The 19,427-nt window shown below is 42.9% G+C and overlaps 1 protein-coding gene across 2 annotated transcripts in view; it reads right to left on the reverse strand.

Moving 5' to 3' along the window:
• Positions 1-17,400, reverse strand: part of PLEKHF2 (pleckstrin homology and FYVE domain containing 2) — a 38,370-nt gene extending 20,970 nt beyond the window's left edge. Inside the window, exons 1-4 of one of the 2 annotated variants that reach the window (XM_049853652.1) lie at positions 17,199-17,400; positions 4,198-4,385; positions 3,398-3,560; positions 3,131-3,251 (exon numbers count right to left, since the gene is read on the reverse strand). The gene's annotated coding sequence lies outside the window, so the exon portion shown is untranslated. Of the gene's footprint in view, positions 1-2,361; positions 2,646-3,130; positions 3,252-3,397; positions 3,561-4,197; positions 4,386-17,198 lie in introns of those variants that run through there. The other variant, XM_049853651.1, reaches the window with a different exon arrangement.
• Positions 17,401-19,427: the final 2,027 nt, after the last annotated feature.

Below are 19,427 nucleotides of genomic sequence, written 5' to 3' on the forward strand. Positions count from 1 at the left end.
TTTAACAACTTAAAACATCAATCTAAGAACATCTATAAAAAAATTTTTTTTTTAATTCTGTTAAGCCAAAATGCACACTGCTGTTAAAACATGTAGCTGGTATACAAAGCTGGCTCTCAAAAATAAACCTAGCAATAGGAGAACGGCAATTTCTATATGCTTTCCACTAAGCAGCGCATTCTAAAACGAAATTCTAAGACAATTCTGACAATGACTGACAGGGCAATAATGAGATCTGCTCTATCAGAGAGCTTAAACGTATAAACATGACCTTCAGAATTTTCAGGCATTAACTGTATTTCTATCCAATGCAAATAAATTCAATTTCACTTTAAAATTAGGACAATAATCCTTCTGTTGATCCATGGCTTCTTTCCCATACACCAATGACTACACTTCAGTCCATCACCTACTAAGAAATTTCATAAATACTCAAGTTTTGTACCCCCAGGCCCAAATTCATTGAGTTACCATTTTTTTTTTTAGCCATGGAGGTATTATAACATATCTACGCACTATTTACCAGAGAGGTGAATTATTCCTGGGGAGAGAGAAGACGGGGGGGGGGGGGGGGGGGGCGGCCAAGTAGGGCAGAAAAGGCTTCAAGAGTACAGGCCTAAGTGAGAATTTTTAAGAGGAAAACTTTCAATACATCAGCTCTCTAGAAAAGTACTTAACAGGCAATAAGTAAATTCAAATCAGAAAGAGCAGTGAAGACAGAGGAAACAAGGTGGACAGAGGCTGTTCCACGGAAATAAGTTATGTATCCTACAAAGTTATGCTGCAGGAAAAATCAGAAGGCTCCGGAGTCATAAGATCTTAGTTAAATGCCAGCTCAGCTGCTAGACTGTTTAAGTCATTTCATTTCTTTCATAGGGCTACTGTCAAGGCCAAATAAGATACACCTCAAACAAGCCAGCACACAGATGACCGTTTTCAATAGCTATCCGAAACCACCAAATAATTCTTCATCCATAAAAACTAGTGTATATAATGATACTACTTGGTAGCGAAGCAAAACGGAAGTTTTTTTTTTTTTTCCAAGAACTAAGGAAATTAGCAATCAAATCTGAGCAGAAGGTATAAAGAGGAGAAATCCCTAGGACGTGTTTTAGAGTTTATCTTCTTCGTGGTGAAGAGCTTTTTTAAGTTCATTTAACAGAACTTTAAAGCTAAGGCACCTTTATTTAAAAAAAGCAATTTACATCCATTTGCTGGAGTAATTCTAGCTGAATCTTTTCTTTTGATACCGTAGCCAGTACACCAGTTTTATTTTTTGAGGCGATTACATGTGCTTTCCAAATAAGTAACTTAATACCATTCACCTCCCATGCTGTAAGGATCCAAAGAGATTAATAATAGAAGCCTTCGTTAATACTGAATTAACCTGAGGACCCCATGAGCTACCCGAGTACAGAAAAAGATAAATGCTCAAAATATCACAGACATGCGCCTTTAAGAAACCAAAGGCGGGGAGGGGGGACTTGGAAATGTCAAGATCACTTCACCTTATTTTTAAGAGAACAACACATGCCTTTATGTCTCTCAATAAACGTTTGTGTCTAAAGCTTTCTTTAATGAGTCTCTTCAGCAACTGTACTAAAGCGCAACAAAGAAGGCATTTACCAACTTAACATACTTTGTGAGTCTCTGAATTACAGAAAAGGGCTTAGTTATCTGTAACCTTAATACCACTTATTTCCATCGCACACTCGCACAAGTTATTTCTATAGTGTCCTAAGAGCACACGTGTATTCAAGCAACATGGGAAGCGAGCTGTCGGCCTTTAATAAAATCTGAAAAAGGAAAACTAAGTTGGGCAACAAACCATAAAACTTCAAAAGACTCCAGATAAATAACGTGCAAGGAACACAGCTTCTATCAGACCAAATTCTGCGGTGCCATTTTTTTCAAGTCACATAAAAATAGGCTTTTCAAGTTACAAGCGTCCCTGACCCCCAAGCCCTGCAAACTTTTTGGACGGCAAGGTAATGACTAGGACCCTAGTCCGCAAGCCCTGTAACTTCTTGCCCGACCTCGGGGCCACCCGTCCCCGTCCGCCCGACCCCCGCCCCGCAGGCTCGCGGACCGGTCCCCCAGCCACGCGGAACAGCCGGCCGGACTGGCGCTGGCCCGGACCCTCCCAGGCGGTCCCCCGGCCCCGCTGTGGAGGGGAGCGGGTCGGGAGCGCCCCGTTTCGCACAGACCCCAACATGGCGTCGGCCGCCGCCGCCCGCGACGACGACACCTCCCCGAGCCGCGGACGGCCCCGGGACCGCGGGAGGAAGCGCCCGGAAAGTTTCGCTTCTCCGCTCCTGGCCGATTAGAGGCCTGGGGACAACCAACCCGGTCTTCACCTACCCGGCCGGGCGCGGGCGGCGACGGAGACCGCGGCAGCGACGGTGCGAATCCTCCTCGTCCCAGGCACTGGGCGCGGACTCTGCCCGCTCCCCCGCCCTGGCCTCCCAGGGTGTGTGCGGCCGGCGGCCCCGCTCAGCCGGCGCGATCCGGACGCGGCGGGCTGCTGGCGACGGGCGGCAAGAGCAGCCGCTCGCCGGTGACTTCCCCGCCCCTCGAGTCGAACCCGACAACGACCGCCTGGACTCGTCTCTCCCCTGCGCGTGTACAGGCGCGCCCCCACCTACGTGCCGGGCACGAGCGCGCGGGCACGCGCACACCCACAACCCTCGCTCCCCGCCCTTTCTCTCCTGTTCCTTCGCCCCGCCCCTCCCGCCCCGCGCGACGCGCCGGAGGGGCGGAGCCAGGTGCGGGGGCCACGCCCCAAGGCATCCCCAGCGTGGGATTTGTTTCTTCGCGACGTGGGGACGCCTTACCTTCTGGCCTGGCTCGGGCTAGCCCTTAGAGAAGACTGTTCAGCTTTCTACAGTTCTCGAGGAAGCTGGAAGAATGAAAGGGAGACGGGGACTCCGAACAGGCCTCCCCAGGAAACTGAAGAACTTTCCGCAGCCAGGAAAGGAAGGCTTTGGATTTAGATGCCCAAAGGCATCTGGGCAGATATTTCTCTGCTACTCTCTTTTCGCACCGCGATGCTGCTGTCATCTTTAGTTTGCTGTCTCTGAAACCTCCTCCTATTTTGAAACCAAGGGAGCCGCAGCTAAAACACACATACCCACATACTCCACGCAGGCCTTTCTTTCGAGTAAGTGACTTTATTCCCGCTTTAGAAGTCTGGTCTTTGCAAAACTTTCTCTGACTCCACAAAACCTCATCAACCACTTCGTTCCTGGAAACTGTAAAGATAGGATAGTATATCAGGTTAAGCATGCCCTTTTTCATTTATATCACAGCTACTGTTTGCTAAGCGTCCTGGTGAGTGCTTGGAGAAATAGCAAAGGTGTTTAGGGCAGGGATAGGGGTACAGTGTAAGCATACTCACTTTAAACAAGAAGTATGTAGGTGGATCTTAACCAGTTGCTATGGAGTTGATGCAGACTCATAGCGACCCGTGTGTTTCAGAGTAGAACTTTGCTCCATAGGGTTTTCAAGGCTATGACTTTTCAGAGGGAGCCCTGGTGACACAGTGGTTAAGAACTTGACTGCTAATCAACCAAAAAAGAAAAGAAAACAAAACAAAACAAAAAACCTGTTGCGGTGGAATGGATTTGACTCAGCGATCCTATAAAAACACACTGCCGTGGAGTCGATTCTGACTCATAGTGACCCTACAGGTCAGAGCAGAACTGCCGCATAGAGTTTCCAAGGAGCATCTGACGGATTCAAACTGCCAGCCTCTTGGTTAGCAGCCATAGCACTTAACCACTATGCCACCAGGGTTTCCAGTGATCCTATAGGACAGAGCAGAACTGCCCCATAGGGTTTCCAAGGAGTGGCTGGTGAATTCAAACTGCTGGACCTTTATGGTTAGCAGCAGAGCTCTTACCCATTTTGCTACAAAGGTAGTTCAAATCCATCAGCCGCTCCTTGGAAACGCTATGGGGCAGTTCTGCTCTGTCCTGTAGGGTGGCTATGAGTTGGAATTGACTCGATGGCATAGTTAACCTTTCAGAAGCAGCTCACCAGGCCTTTCTTCTGAGGTATATCTGGGTATGTTCAAACCTCCAACATTTTGGTTAGTATGAGTTCTTAATTGTTTGCACCACTCAGGGACTCCAGGTGGAAATCAGATTTTGGTAAATTTTATATATCTGGCTGACCTGTCAATTCAGAGATGTTTACCTTTCTTTGATTGCTCTTGAATTAGATTCATCACCAACCAAGCTGCACATAGAGAAGCAGCCTCAAGCTAGTGGCACCGAGGAAAAATCAGCAGGTCTTGGTTCAGTTCATCTTTCTTTCCACCTGCTCTTCTGCTGGGATTCTCCCCCACCAGGCCTTCTGGCACCCATTCTCCTCTATTTCAATATCTGGGAAACAAACAAAAATTCTAAGTTAGTAACTAGAACTAAACTGGCAAGGATGAACAGTTTTTTAAAACTGGGGAAGTTATAGATCACACACAAAAAGATCTTTACAAGTGTTAGCTACAGTTGTGCAGGGCAGTGAATTAATATGGCCCTTCTAGCCATAGTTTTTGAGACTCCCATACAATGATAGGGTGGGACTATGCAAATAAGGTGCTTGTGGCCCACCAAGGGGATTGGACAGCTTGCTAATAATACAAATAAGGTGCACGGAACCCCGGGGGGGACCACACAAATAAGGTGCATGGAATCCTAACAAGGGGACTGGTCAGTTTTGCCATCGCACTAGGCTTAAAATGGGCCATCCCAGAGGCAGAAAGGGGGGACCTCACTACCACCAAGAAGGAGAGACGGGAGCAAAGCACTCGTTTGGATCTGGGGTCCCTGCTCTGAGAACCTCATAGACCCAGGAGACAGAGAGCACACTGTAACACCAGAGATGGGGCAAGATGACAAGAAGTGGCAGCAGAGAAACACCAGAGGTAGAACTAGAAGACTAGTACAAGATGGCACAGCAAGCTTTCTGGCCCAAGGAACAAAACAGTTACAGTGGGTATGCCTACACACTGGAGTGAGAGAGCCGAATGCCTTTGAGCAAGAGATTTCCTGTGGAGTGGGGTGCCTCCAGGCACTTATCGGTAGAGCTGAAGAGCTTTCTAACACTTGCCCGAGCAGGGCAGAGGCCAGGTTGAGAGTCTAAGGGGCTGAGGGGCTGATGGCCAGACTGAGAAGAGGCTGTCATGGGCAAAGAACCGTATCCTGAGTCATTCCTAATCCTTAATTGTAACCTGTTACTTACCTAATAAACCCTATAACTGTGAGTATGATCTGCAAGGTCTATGTGGCCATTGCAACCAATTATCAAACCCAGAAGAGAAGTAGAGAGTGCTGTGGGAGGGACGGCTGGTGTCAGAACTGGTTGGAGGATGGAGATATTTCTGACCTCTACCTCTTAGCAATCAGTCTTGGGCTGTTGATGCTGATAATAATTCTACTATAGGAAACCCTGGTGGCATAGTGGTTAAGTGCTACGGCTGCTAACCAAGAGGTCAGCAGTTCAAATCCGCCAGGCCCTACTTGGAAACTCTATGGGGCAGTCCTATTCTGTCCTCTAGGGTCGCTATAAGTCGGAATCAACTCGATGGCAGTAGGTTTGGTTTTTGGTTTTTATCCTTGTATAGTTAAACAACGAGGTCCAACACCCCTATGCCATTGTTACAAGTTGTCTCTGTAAACAAGGACAGATAGACCCAGGACTCTTGTCTCGACCATCACCATACCCCACACTCATTCAGCCTCACACCCCTCTACTTGCAAAGCAACATCTATCACTAGAAAAGTGGCTGAACTAGATCATCTCTAAGATCTTTAAATTTTGAGATTAGGAGCTGCCATCTTTGATTGGTTGTCTAAGGTTTAATCTATACGATTAGTCAGCATTTTTGGTTACTCGCCCCATCTGTAAAAATACTGCCCACCCCCACACCCCCTATATACTTATTTAGCTTAAAGTAAAGCACACGGCTACCACTAATCTGTCAGTTTGTCTTAATGTGGTGGCTTTCGTGCTGCTGTGATGCTGGAAGCTATGCCATTTGTATTTCAAATACCAGAAGCTTCACCCATAGTAGACAGTTTTCAGTGGCGCTTCCAGATTAAGACAGAAGAAGCCTAGGGATCTACTTCTGAAAATCAGCCAATGAAAGCCCTATGGATTACAACAGAATATTGTCCTATCAGAAGATCTCCCACTAAGCTGGAAGGCACTCAAAATACGCAGTGGCCACAACAATGGACTTGAGCACACCTATGATCGTGAAGATGGTGCAGGATCAAGCAATGTTCTGTTCTGTTGTTATATGGGATTGCCATGAGTCAGAATCAATTCAGTGGCAACTAACAACAAAGCACATGGACTTAGAAACCAGACTGACTATACTCAGATTCTGGCTTTGCCACTAGCAACCTATGTCCCTGGGTACATCCAAATATTATCTTAGTTTCTTCATTTGTAAAATCAGGATAATAAAAGTACCTAACCCACAGTATCACTATGAAGATTAAATGAGTTAAGCATAGTGCCTGGCACACAGTGTTAAATAAATAAGAATTACTATATTTTTTTTTTTTTTTTTGGTTTTTTATGTTTAGTATATGGAAACCCTGGTGGAGTAGTGGTTAAGAGTTCGGCTGCTAAACAAAAGGTTGGCAGCTCAAATCTACCAGAAGCTCCTTGGAAACCCTATAGAGCAGTTCTGCTCTGTCCTATAGGGTTGCTATGAGTTGGAATTGACTCAACGGCAATGGGTTTATATATAGTATATATGTGCATATATGCATATATATGTATATATATAGTACATAATACATTATAAAACATGCACAAAAAATAAAAAAGGATTTAAAACATACATATACAGTATACATGTATGTGTGTGTGTGTGTGTGTGTGTGTGTTTTCCTGCACTTTGCATATTCTGTGCCCTGCCCTTGGGTTTGTGCACCAAAATTTGGAGACCATTAATTTAGAGCTGTGCCAGCAAATACAGTAGCCACTAACCACACGTCACTATTTATTTTTATTGTACTTTAGATGAAGGTTTACAGAACAAACTAGCTTCTCATTAAACAGTTAGTACACATATTGTTTTTATGACATTGGTTAACAACCCCATGACATGTCAACACTCTCCCTTCTCAACCATGGATTCCCAATTACCAGCTTTCCTGTCCCCTCCTGCCTTCTAGTCCTTGCCCCTGGGCTGGTGTGCCCATTTAGTTTCGATTTGTTTTACAGGCCTGTCTAATCCTTGGCTGAAGGTTGAACCTCAGGAGTGACTTCATTACTGAGATAAAAGGGTGTCCAGGGGCGATACTCTCGGAATTTCTCTAGTATCTGTCAGGCCAGTAAGTTGGGTCTGTTTTTGTAAGTTAGAATTTTGTTCCACATTTTTCTCCAGCTCTGCCCGGGGCCCTCTATTCTGATTCCTGTCAGAGCAGTCAGTAGTGGTAGCCAGGCACCATCTAGTTATACTGGATTCAGACTGGTGGAGGCCATGGTAGTTGTGGTCAATTAGTCCTTTGGACTAATCGTTCCCTTGTATGTTTAGTTTCCTTCATTCTCTCTTGCTCCCAAAGGGGTAAGACCAGTGGAGTATCTTAGATGGCTGCTCACAGGCTTTTAAGACCCCAGCACGTGTCACCATTTAAATTTAATTTATTTAAAAATTCAATTCCTTAATCACATTGTGCTCAATAGCCACGTGACTTTATTTATTCCATAGTGCACATATAGAATATTTCCACCATTGTGGGAAATTCTACCGGACACCACTGATGACAAAACTGAGAAGAGGAAGGGGCTCAAAGTCACTGAAAGGCAGTAGGTTCAACTTCAGACTCAGACCTGTACACCATGCAAAGGTCATTCAAATCCAGCGATCAAGATCTCTGTCTGAACCTCACATTTCATCTCTAAAATGAAGACAAAAAAAGGAACTGCTTCATGGACCGTTGTGCAGAGGAAATGAGATAACATGTGTAAAATGTCTGGAAGAGTGCCTAATACATATAGAGGAACTTGAAAATGTTAAATTTGAGTTTAAATTAGCCTAATTCTATAAACCTGAAAGGCAAAAAAGATATTATTATCCTTGATGCTCTGGGTAAGTTTTCAAGGACATTTGTTTTGGAAAAGAGATGAGTTTGGTTAAACTTTTAGTAGAAAATGGAGCATTCAAGAGAAGATGGTAAATACTTGGATTTTAATTACTCCTTACTTTATTTTTCTCCCTCCACTCATAGACTCTGGTCTTCTTCCAGTCTTGTCTATTTCAGTAAAATGGCACGGCTCTTCACAAACCTGATGAGCTATCATTGCCTTGTCCCCTTTTTCATCCTCTTCACCCTTTTGCCTCCAAAGCACTTCATCTGATCTCTTCTCTTCCCTTCTTCCTCCTTCATACAGGGACCACACAGGTTTGTGTCATTCCCTGTCTAAACCCTTTAGCAGCTCCCCATGGGGATGCCATGCACAGGTGCGGGAGTATGCCTTTCACGTCGGAGGCATCATAAATTTTATATTTATTTTAAAAATTTCTGCAGATTTCAGTGAAATGCCATGTTCTAACAGAAGTCATTACAACAATTTTCCAACAGATGGAAATGTCTGGAGGAGTGGATGCCTTTTTCTAACTTGCCCATAGGTGCCATATGGGTTAGGAGCATGGCATTGCTATTTCACTCAGAACAAATGCCAACTCATCACCACGTCCTACAAGTCCCAGCCCTTGCCATTTTCTCCACCTTAAAATTATGTCAAGTTCCGTCAACTTCCAGTCTCCTTGAGCTTATGTCATTTTCTAAAATACATCAAGCTCTTTTCTGCTATAGCTCCACTGCCCTTGCCACCCCTCTACGCAGACAGTCACAACCCCACCCCTCCCTACCCTTTACATAATTGCGGTTCCTTGTCATCTTACTGACTTCAGAGAGGTCTTTCCTGACCATGATGCCTGAGAGAGTGCCCCCGTTAGTTAGGCCACTGCCCTTTGTTTATTTCCCTCACAGTACTTATTGATCTCTTACAGACTGTAGGCTCCATGAGGGCAGGGCCCTCATTGTCCTGTTCTCCTTGCTATCCTCAGGCCCTGTGCCTGGCAAAGAACAGGAGTGTGCACCAAATTGTCAATGGTCAACTTGGCATTATCACCACACCATTTTACATTCTCCTCTGCACTGTGGGAGAAAGCCTAGAACTGTGTTTTCCAGAGGACTTGTCCCTGAATGGTTCCAGGTTAAATTCTGCCAATGGAGACACATCTATGAGATCTGAAAGGTAGAAAAAAAGGATAAACCATTATTCCCCAGGATAGCTTCAAGCAGGCAGCTCAGATCATAGGGACCTATTCCCCAGACTTCTGGAAAAAAATCAGACAAACTCAAAAAGATGAATATGCTATTGTTTTTTTAAGGTGGTGGTAGGGAGCTGTGTTCTAAAAAAAGTTTTAATGTAGTGGAAATGTCCCAGATTAAAGGAGGCTAAAGAGACATGACAAATAAATGTAATACATGACCCTAGACTGGATCCTATGCTGGAGGGGAAAATCTTATAAAGGACATTATTGGGTCAGTTGACAAAAATGGAATATGAGTGGAAAATTAAAGTGTTTATCAAAGCCAAATTTACTATTCTGATTATATATGAAAAAAATGCCAATTCTTAGGAAATACACACTGAAGTACTTAGGGGTTAAAAAAATGTTGCTGTCAAGTCAATTCCTATTCATAGCAACTCTATAGGACAGAGCAGAACTGCCCCATAGGGTTTCCAAGGAGTGGCTCGTGGATTTAAACTGCCGACCTGGTGGCACTGCTCTACTAAGGCTCCATTTAGGGGTAAAGGGCCAGGATATAAGTAATTTATCCACAAATGGTTCAGAAAAAAAGTGCTTTATAATCACATATAATTTAAACATCATACGTAAAGGAGAGAGAGTGCCCACGTGAAGGAGAAAGCAAGTGGAGTAAAATGTTAGTAGGTGAAGCTGGGTAAGGGCTATATGGGTGTTTGTATAATTTGTACTTTTGCAACCTGTCTGTAAGTTTGAAATTATTGCAAAACAAAAGTTTAAAAACATATTTAAAACGTTAAATAAACTATGGTGAATAATGCAAAACAAGTTAGGATACTTGTCTTAAATGTCTGGTCTCAAAATAGGCCCAGATTGACAGCTACATGATTAAAAAAAAATACACTTTATGCTGTTTTTTCTAATTCCCCAGTAAACAAAACATAAATTTGTTCTTGTTGCAAACATGATCCTCCCTGGCTATGAGTAAATAACCCATCACGTAGGCCATCTTTCCAAACATTTAAATACGGGGCATTTGTGGCTTTGCTGGCCACTGCATCCTCCAAACCAGTTTGGCACAATCACATTTGCTACAGATCCTGGGCTGCCTACAGCAGAAATGGATATTACAGAAATCTAAGGCTTAACATGCTACACTTGCTTATAAAAATTCATTTTGTAAAGAGAATAAATTATAACCATGCCCCCAAATTACAACATTGCTCACTTTTTGCTTCGAACCAGGAAGACCCCAGGACTCATAAGTTTGATGCCCATTCTATCAAAGAGTCTATAGCCAGCTCTTAGATCAGTTATATGACATAAATGATTCTCTTAAAAACATCGAATATGTCTCAGAGAGGTTGGAATTTAAGTATTGGGAGTTAACTGAAGAGCTTTTTGTCAGGAATTTAAATTCATTTCCTACAAGATTGATTGTAAATTATATTTCTCAGACAACTGGTCCTTTAGCCATCTGTCATCTTAGAATTTAAAAAACCACGTTCGAACAGAGAAGTTTATCCATATTTCTGCCAAATTTTCTTGGCAGAAATTTGATTCTTGTTCTTGGGAGTTTTAACATATAAACGCTTACTGGACATCAAGGGTCCTGTGAATTTTTCCAGCGATGGATATAAATTGATGAAGATTTGCCTCATTTGCAGGAGAAAAGTGGGGTGCAGAACTCAAATTCTGGTAAAAAGACCAGACTGAAGGGTCTGACTGAAACTGGAGGAACCCCAGACTGAAGAGTCTCTCTTCAGCCAGAACTAAAATCATTCCTGAAGCCGACTCTTCAAAGAATACCGAAAACCCACTGCCGTTGAGTCGACTCCAACTCATAGCGACCCTATAGGACAGAGTAGAACTGCCCCAGACTGGACTGTAAGACATAAAATGATACTCATGAAGAGTGAGCTTTTTAGTTCAAGTAGATACCCAAGGCTAAATGGGCAATTCCTGTCCAGAGGTGAGATGAGAAGGCAGAAAAGGACAGGAGCCAGCTGAATGGACACGGGAAATCCGGAGTGGAAAGGAGTGTGCTGTCACATTATAGGGATAGCAACTTGGTCATATAACACTGTGTGTATAAATTTTTGTAGGAGAAACTAACTTGAGCTGTAAACTTTCATCTAAAGCACAATAAAGGAAAAAAAAACTATATATATACATAATATATATATAAAAGATTTGCCTCATCCCAAATTAAGTTTATACAGGGGACATCATTTATTTGTCATGTTGGAAAGTAAGGAACTAGGTTTATGCTTACTCTGTCTTGTCAGAAATCTAAGGCTTAATAGCCTACTCTAAAATAAATTCTGGGTAATTAATGAATCAAATGTAAAATATGCAGACGAGTATAAAAAAGACATGTAAAAATACATATAAAATATTATACTAATTTTTTTTTTTTACTAATAGGATCATGCATGTTTCTTTTTTTCTTCTCTCTATTTTTGTTTTTTTTACCAATCTTTTTCTAATAAATATGTATTGTTTTATTTAAGGAAAAAAAAAGACACAAGGCACAAGCATGAGTAAGTTTTGCAACGAAGTGTAAATCCTATTCAAATACTCACACACAAAAAGACACAATGGCTGCTTTCTTCTGCAAAAAAGCCCTAAATTATTTGCACATTACTTTCCCTGCCAGCGGAGGGAAATTATACAGCATATGCCTCTTCCTCAACATTAACAAATAAAACATTAACGTCAACAAGCAGTTACTGAATAAGCTTACTTTTATAAAACTAGCTCAAAATAAGTATACTATCAGCAAAGTTAGAACACTGTATTAAATTTCTGAAAGTTGGTGGCAGAATCAATAAGCTTCAACACAAGTGTTAAAGGCAAATATTATCAAGAATCCACTAAAAAAGCAATATATTGTTCTAGAATATTAGCATAGATGTCATTGATATTGTTATGTAAAGAGATAAAATTTAAGCAGGATTTCATTTTAAAAATTCATTTTCAAATAAAAACAAAATTTTTTGTAGTTTGGAACTAGGTAGACCTGGGTTCAAATTCTAGTTCTGCAATTAATTGTATGTATAACCTTGTGTGAATGGATTAACTGCTCTGAGCCTCCATTTTCTCATTTGTAAAATCAGAAAAAAAATCCCTAGCCCCTAGGATTATAAAGATTCGGTATAATGTGAGTAAACCACATAGTACAGCTCATGCCAAATTGTAGGTGCTCAATAAATGGTGAAACTGTGGGTGTGATGGTAATAGCTATAGTAGTAATTATTGTTGCTGTTGAAATTATTATTAATAAAATATAAATTTTTACCATTTATGTGAAAAGGTAGGAAACAGCATTTTAAACCTCAACATGTCCGATTCACACATCCTGGCCATTTCCTGCAAAGGACTTTCCTCCATATTTGTGCCTCTGCTGTGACTCTTTGTATGCTATAAACAAGGGATGCTTATTAGCAGGACAAATTGTATTTAACAAACCGTCATTCAGCTACGACCACTCAGTCCCACGGCTCACTTGGCTTCCCTCTGACCCTGTATAGGGTTGCCCAACACCCATCTCCAGCCCTGACTTCTACCCAAACCTACCCCACATGTTTCCTGACCTCTCAACCACTAGGCCCAGTGGGCCCCAGGGCAGGCAGGCATATCAGATAGAACCGGGCACCTAGAGCTGAAGGGAAAGCTGGCTGGACCAAGAGTTTCTGAGGAAAAAGTTCCATATTCCTTGCAGAGTATTTGCTCTGCTCTACCTCAAATGGGTGGCAGCACATACATTCACTATTTACTGCATTATGACTCACACATAAGGCAGTCAGTCGTGTTTTAGGAAAAGAAACCAAGGTTTGGAAATGAAACTAATTGGCAAGAGGGCCAAGAAACAGGGAACAGAGGGGCAAGAGACATAGGCTCACAACCAGAGACCATAGGACTCAGTGCAGAGGACTGTTATTAAAATTGGGGTCAAAACTCCTCAGGGTCAGAAAGAAACTTTTGATGTGGAAATCACTGAATAGCTTTTTGATGGCAAAGTTATTAGAATGTTCTTTTCCCACCACACAACACATTTCTTCCCACTTTCTCCAACTACTGATTTTTTTCCCTGTGGTTTCTCTTCCATACCGTCTCCAATCATATCTTCACCTTGTTTTCTCTTAGTCTCTGTTTTCCTGCAAGAAGTGTCCTGATACACAGTCTACTTTCCCAGAGATGGAATATTGTGCACATATATAGAAATATAAATACGTACATCATGGATGTGAAGACCAAAATAATTCATGGAAATCTTTCACTTGGAGATAAGATTGGAGTGGAGTGAAAAGATAGAATAAATTCACCTGTTATTAATTAGTCCATTTATTCCTTTATTCAGAAAGGATCTGTTTGACTGCCCTGCCAAGGAACACAACAGAGAATTCCCAATGGCGCAAGAGAACAGTGGGATGCAGACCTTAAATACTCATAAAAAGACCAGACTTAATGGTCTCACTGAGACTAGAGGGACCCCAGAGGTCATGGTCCCTGACTCCTCTATTAGCCCAAGACTGGAACCATTCTTGAAGCCAACTCTTCAGACAGGGATTGGACTGGACTATAAGACAGAAAATGATACTGGTGAGGAGTGAGCTTCTTGGATCAAGTAGACACATGAGTCTATGTGGGCAGCTCCTGTCTGGAGGGGAGATGAGATGGCAGAGGGGGACAGGAGCTGGCTGAATGGACACAGGGAATACAGGGTGGTGGGGAGGAGTGTGCTGTCTCATTAGGGAGAGAGCAGCTAGGAGTACATAGCAAGGTGTGTATAACTTTTTATATGACAGACCGACTAGATTTGTAAACTTGCACTCAAAGCGCAATTTAAAAAAAATATATAACCTAAAACAAAACAAAAAGGAACTGTTTACTGCCTGCTGTGAGCTAGGTACTATTCTTAGAGCCAGGGATGATCATGGAATAGGTAGGGAAGACAGGAAACATCCCTGACTTTATGGAGCCTACATTCTAGCAAGGGGGCAGGAAGACAGATAACAACAAGGTGATTGCAGGCAGTGGTGAGAGAGCAATGAATGAAATGAGCATGGTGAGCGCAATGACATCAACTAAGACTACTTTGAATAAGAAGACTTGTTGTTAGCTCCTATCTAGTCAGCCCCCATGTACAATGGGATCAGCCCATTGCAATCCTTGGGGTTTCATTGGCTGATTTTCAGAAGTAGATAACCAGTCCTTTCTTCCTAGTCTGTTTTCACCTGGAAGCTCTGCTATAACCTGTTCAGCATCATAGCAACACTCAAGCCTCCACTGACAGACAAGTGGTGGATGCTCCTGAGGTGCACTGGTCAGGAATTGAACCTAGGCCTCCCGCATGGAAGGTGAGAAATCTACCACTGAATCACAACTGCCCCCTACCCAGTCAACACCCAGCACCAATTCCAGACATACGAGTGAGCCATTTTAGACATCCAGTTCATATGAGTCTTTAGGTGATTGCAGCTCCAGTTGCAACTGACTGGAACCGTCTGAAAGGCCCCTCAGCAAGAGCTGCCCAGTTGAGCCCAGTCAATCCACAGACCCATAAGAGATAACAGAAAATTGTTACTTTAATAAGTTTTGGGGTGGTATGACACACAGAAGTTGATAACCAGAACATCTGATGACTCTCCAAGGCAGTGGACATTGTGCAGTGATTCGGTGGTCCCAACTACTTTGCAGCTCCACCATCTCAATATTTGGCATCCACTATCATGTTGAAGAAGAAGGGAAAGCCAAAAGTTCACCCAGAGCTTTATACTCTCAGGCCAGACCAAACCAGTGTCGTTTTTGCTCACAGCCTATTGGTCAGCACTAATCACACGAACTGCCTAATTGCAAGATGAGCTAGAAAGCGTAGTCTCCTGAGCACACAGGAAGGAGAAAAATATAAAATATTGATAATGTCTACCATATCCGTGTGTCACTTTCAGTTTTTAATTATAAAATATTTCAAACACAACGAAAAGTACAATGATCAAATAATAGGTTCCTATCAGTGGGCACCCCGGTAGCGCAGTGGTTAAGTGCTACGGCTGCTAACCAAAAGGACAGCAGTTCAAATCCGCCAGGTGCTCCTCGGAAACTCTATGGAGCAGTTCTACTCTGTCCTGTAGGGTCGCTATGAGTCGGAATTGACTTGACAGCACTGGGTTTGGTTTTTTTTTTGGATCTACTCAGTATCCAGACGTCTAGCTATTCTAACCACACATAAAAAAAAAAGCTTCATTTGTAAAAAAGACTAAAAAACCAAAACCAAACCAGTTGATTCCGACTCATGGCAACCCCACGTATGCAGAGTAGAAGTGCACTCCATAGGGTTTTCAATGACTGATCTTTTGGAAGCTGATCATCAGGTCTTTCCTCCGAGGCATCTCTGGGTATATTCCTAATCACCAACCTCTCTGTTAGCAGCCAAGTGCTTAACTGTTTGCATCACCCAAGGACTTCATAAAAAGATTGTTGGGTATTTAATGACCCTAAGGAGTTTTCTGTGGATATTAGGTGATATTTGCTGATTAAAATCACCTTTCAAAAGACGTCAGGTTCAGACTTCTTAACAGAGCCCTTCCCAGTCACTCCTCAACTCGCCTTTCTGGATAGCTTATAGCTTTTCCTCCCAAAACACTCATGAGAGAATGTTGGTTATTTTTGCGTCCTTTCATCTACTTATACTTCTTTTGGTAAGAGTATCCCGAATTTCCCTTGCAATCATTTTTACCTCACTCTCAACAAAGCATTTGGGGAGTATCTTAGGCTGGGTTCTCTATAGAAGCAAAACCAGTGAAGTGTGTAGATAAATATATATGCACATATATATGGTGAGAGAGAGAGAGATTTATCTCAAGGAAATGGCTCACTTGGTTATAGAGGTTGCGAAGTTCCAAGACTGTGGGTCAGGTGTCAGTCTGGAGGCTTCTCCTGACTCACGTAGCTGCCGGGGCTGACAAACCCAAGATCGGCAGGCAATATGGCAGGCCATTGGCTCAAGTCCCAAGAGCCAGAGGTCAGATGATGATGAGCCAGATGCAGGATCTGGAGTGAGGAAAAGCTAGCTAGTGTTGGATGCAGGTCACACACCCAAGCAAACTCCCCTTACAACTGATTGGCTGATCACATCAGATCATATCACAGAAGTGATTACATTAAATCGCAAAATGAAGGATAACTATATCATTACATAACTGCCAAACCACTGAGAATTGTGGCTAGCCAAGTTGACATAACCTTAACCATCACAGGGGATTGATCCACCCTCAGTTCCAAGGATGAGCGGAATTATGGCATCAGGGCATCCCATAGTCCCAAATACAGTCATTGGTTCCGTCAGAATGAAGCCCAGGAATTTTATTTGGCAATTCAGGGAAGAGATGGTCTCTTTCCTACTGATATAAACAAAAAATCATGTAACCCCAGGACCTGTTGGCATCCATTTTGGGACCATAAGGAAGTCTGCCCTAAGATGCCCGCTCACACAGGGGAAGCCAGAACAGAAAGACAGAATGAAATGAGACCCTTGACATCATCAAATCTTATCTAGAGCCTGAACTACCTCTGGACTTTTTAAGTAAGTGAGATGATAAATTCTCTTTATTATTTAAGCTTTTTTTTTTTTTTTAAGCTAGTTGGGTTCTGTTGATTTCAACCAAAAGACTGCTAATTAAAAATACTGACACTACGATTTAATCACATAGAGTCACTTTCAGTTCTCTAAAATACATGTACTTTCACTTCAAAATATGGTTAAAATAAGCTCAGAATACATTGAGCATTGTCACCAGAAAATGCATGATCAGGGCCCCAACTAGGGCTATTGTCGTGGCTGAAGAATAAAATCACCATCTGCAGCATCTAGGACACATTTTTGCAACTGAGAACATACCAAATTTCCTGCTGTTTAGGAGTGCCATTCCTTAAGCGTTGACTTGTAGACATCTGTGATTTCAGCACATCTTCGGGAAAAATAACTGTGCGCGGCTCTCACACTTGAGGTCTAAGCTTCTCTCAAAACTATTTGCTGAGCAATCAGGTTGGGCTCAGCTGAGAAGAGATCTTGACCCACTGTAAGTCCCTCAGATGAGGCCTGACAGTTCACGTATGTGAAGCATGTGGGCAGAGAAGCCCCTATTGAGTCAAAGCTATGCTTCTACTTCCTGATGTGGTCATCTGAATGGGGAAGTGTGTGTTCCTCTGAGTGTGTCAGCTCCAACCAGTGTTGTCTGAGAAAACTGGAGAGAGTTTCAAGGTAATGGACAGACAGGAACTGAGGAAACATTTTTCAGTCAGAGGAACACGGCTCTTCCTTCCCTTTTGTGTGATAACACTGTCATCTTCTTACCACGTTTGAACAGCTAGAGAAGCCATCAAGAAAACAATGATATAACAACTTTTAAAAATTGCCAAGACCTTCCAGAAATAGTGTGGTGAATGAAAACACGTGACTTTAGTCTTCTCAGTCATACAAATCCATCTTTTCTTGGGTTACTACAGTTTGTTCTACCTCCCTTGCCCTTTCCCTAAGGAGACCCTTCAGCTCTCTGAGTGCTGACAAATACTGATGCGTTCCAGACGATCTTTTTAGACCTCAGTAGCAATGACGGATGTAGCAAATCCACTCAACACAAAAAGAATTTTTGAAGACTTCACAATTTGACAAGATGGGCACCCAGTTCAATCTGCCCTTAAAATGCAAGGCTATCTTGATGTGCATTTCTGCTTATTGCAAAGCTCGGAAGAGCACTTACGTTATTTGTAATCACTGATCTAAGTCAAAGCGCTAGTGTCAAGGTCAGCTTTGTAAGTCTCCACAAACTTTTAAGAGAAAACTGTAACTGTCCTTTTTGCTATTTTGATCTCATAGAAGTAAAATGTAAGAAAGGGAAAGAACATAATTATCACCTGCACACACTGAGCGAAAGGATGAGATTATAGAACAGTGGTAGAAAATATATACAAAATCGGCAAGATGACTCATAAGTACAGTAACTGAAATAGCTCAGCTTTTGTATATGGTGGGACAGATCTGCCAACAACTAACAAATGTAATAGCATAATGATAACTTGGGACTAGGTTTATTTAAAAGGTCCTATCAAGCACGCCTACGTATATATATATAAAAACGTATATAGCGCCAGAAAATGCCACTGACTTTCAGCAAACATGGCTATCAGCCCATGGGGAGAAAGGTAAGAAAGTCACCCACTGGCAAATTCCACAGCAACAACTGCTCTAGCTTTAATGTGGCCCCCTCACGTTCTGCCTACGTGCTCAAGGAGTCACTGGGGTGTTCACCAGTTAAGCTGCAGGGGCCACACCTCTGGCCAAGGCTGAGGCAAGCTTCCCTTATTTCCCTTTCTTCTCTTCTGCACACCTCAGGCTGCTTCCAGCCTTCTCAGTTTAAAGCCAATACCCCCATTCACTTCTCTCCTCCAAGGCTGGAGATGCAGGTTTGCTTGTTTTACTCATTCACTATTGTTGTTGCTTTTGAGTCTCATGGTGACTCCACGTGTGCACAGCAGAACTGCTTCATAGGGTTTTCAAGGCTGTGACCTCTCGAAAGCATCTTGCCAGGCCTGTCTTCCAGGGCACCTCTGGGTGGGTTTGAACCACTAACCTTAAGGCTTAACCTTTTGTGCCATCCAGGGACTCCACCCATTCACAACGCCTCTCTAAACACAAATACATTATAACCTTTCCAAGCTAAGTCTCACTGCGTATCACCTCAAGGAAACAGGCAGGGAAACCCTCTGGACTCAATAAGTCTTATTTGCTAAGTTCTCACCTTCTATGTCCTGGCCTATAATCTGTGATTCCCCAGAAGTCTCTGGGACTCTGCATGCTCTGTAAGCTCTGTGCTTAACTTGTATTTCTGAGCATGGAACTCACCCTTCCCTCCCGCTCTCCCTCAGAGTGGATGAATTCCTAGATGAGGGCCTCCCTCTTAGCCCTTAGGCCTGCGCTTCCAATCAGGGCTGAAGGATGGGGTCAGCTAGTATCCCTCTGGTGCCATTGTTCTGAAATAAAAAAATGTACCTTTCTGAGGGCCCTTAGACTGGAGGACCCTTCTTGCTAAGTGTTCCCTACTCCACAGAGAGATGATTCTCTCCAGGC

The sequence above is a fragment of the Elephas maximus genome, chromosome 15 (assembly GCF_024166365.1).
Source record: "Elephas maximus indicus isolate mEleMax1 chromosome 15, mEleMax1 primary haplotype, whole genome shotgun sequence".
Lineage (NCBI taxonomy): Eukaryota > Metazoa > Chordata > Mammalia > Proboscidea > Elephantidae > Elephas > Elephas maximus.